At 36.0% G+C, this 1,795-nt stretch overlaps 1 long non-coding RNA gene across 1 annotated transcript in view; it reads left to right on the top strand.

Moving 5' to 3' along the window:
- Positions 1-1,105, top strand: part of LOC132002266 (uncharacterized) — a 171,103-nt gene extending 169,998 nt beyond the window's left edge. Inside the window, exon 4 of the long non-coding RNA XR_009399783.1 lies at positions 1,034-1,105. This is a non-coding gene — a long non-coding RNA (uncharacterized LOC132002266). The remainder of the gene's footprint in view (positions 1-1,033) is intronic.
- Positions 1,106-1,795: the final 690 nt, after the last annotated feature.

Below are 1,795 nucleotides of genomic sequence, written 5' to 3'. Positions count from 1 at the left end.
AATTAATCACTTCAACAAGACAAGTGAAAGTTAAGAGTCAAATGCATAGGGCAAATATGGTTTTTATGAGCCAGAAGGAAAGTGTTCAAGCACTGAGGTTAAAGAAAGGACTTAGATGTTCCATGCAATACATAAACCTTTGCCCCCTACACATCTACAGATTAAATGATTGAGTGGCTGTATGAATGAACCTGGGATGGCTTCATCTGCAAATCCTTCAGAGAAGTTATAAGATTGGAGATGGCCTTGAGAAATAAATTGATAATTTGGAAAGGTAACCAGGGCAAGGAGGAAATTCTGGCTCTAGGCAAGAACAATGATAAGATCACAGGCGTGATAATGTTTGAGGAATTAGAGGAAAGAAAGGAACCAGAAGAAGAAGGCTCATATCTTTCTCCTCCAACTCCTTCCTTTGTCTCCAAATAGCAGAGATCTAATAATAAAGTAAATTCAAAACCTACTGATTATCCATTGCATACTTAGAGATACTAGAGTCATGGTCATGGAATAAGCAGGTAAAGTAGCCTGCAGAGAAACAAAGAAATGTACATTTACTGCCCAAACTGCCTCACAATGATGGACATGAGGAGAAAATACATGGTAGTAGGAGAAAAGAATCCCAGGGCTGGATTGTAAGTGTTGGTACTTGTGTATCAGTATAGATAGCTTAAGTAAATTTTAGTATTATTGTTTTATGAAGCAAATGTTTTGAGCATGCCTGACCTATTTTTTTTTTTTTAAAGAAATTCTGAATTTGAATATACAACAAGAACAGGGGAAAAAAAAAAAAAAACCCTTTTGAAAGAGTATGTTTGGTTAACCACACTCTTGTGTGACAGAAATGGCAATGCTCAGAGATTTGGGAACATACTAAAAAGTGACTGAAATTTTCAGGTACGCTATCACCTTTCCTTCACCTGCTGGTATCATTAGTACAAGACAAGCAGATCGTGGTATCTGGATGAATTAATGACTAGTTGTCTTATGAATTTTGTCAATTTCTTTTTATCTTTACATGCCACTGTTGTCTAAGAATTCACTTGGGTCCATGCAATAGCGCCTAATGGATTTTCCAGTCCACTCTTGAGACCCCTTTGATCTCTTCTCTGCCTGGCAGCCAAAGTAAGTTTTGTTTGAGCATTTTTCCAGATTTATATTATGTAAGTTTAAGGTGTACAGTGTGATGATTTGACACATGTATGTATTGCAAAATGTTTATTCACAAAAAGGTTAATTAGCCATCCATCACCTCTAATAGTTACCATTTTTTGTGTGTGTATGAAGTGAGAACTTTTAAGATTTACCCTCTTAGCAGCTTTCAAGTATGCGATACAATGTTGATAACTATAGTCACCACGCTATACATTAAGTTTCCAGAACTTATTCATCTTATAATTGTAAGTTTGTACCCTTTGATCCCCTTCCCCCACTTCTCTCACTTCTGGCCCTGGGCAACCGCCCATCTACTCTCTTGTGTTTTTAAGGAGTTCATTTTGTTTTCTTGACTCAACATATAAGTAAGATCATTTGGTGTTTGTCCTTCTCCATATGATTTATTTCACTTAGCTTATGCCTTCAAGATTGATCCATGTTGTCACAAATGGCAGGATTTTCATATTTTTTTTACATCTGAATAATGTTCCATTGTAAATATATGTCATATTTTCTTTATCTGTTCATCCATTGAAGGACACTTAGGTGGTTTCCATGCCTTTGCTGTTGTAAATAATTCTGCTATGATCATAGCAGGTTCAGATGTCTCTTCCAGATAATGATTTCATTTTCCTTAGATATG

Source organism: Mustela nigripes, chromosome 14 (assembly GCF_022355385.1).
Source record: "Mustela nigripes isolate SB6536 chromosome 14, MUSNIG.SB6536, whole genome shotgun sequence".
NCBI classification, from domain to species: domain Eukaryota; kingdom Metazoa; phylum Chordata; class Mammalia; order Carnivora; family Mustelidae; genus Mustela; species Mustela nigripes.
Note: the sequence above shows the minus strand (reverse complement) of the source record. Positions and strands in the feature narration are given on the sequence as shown.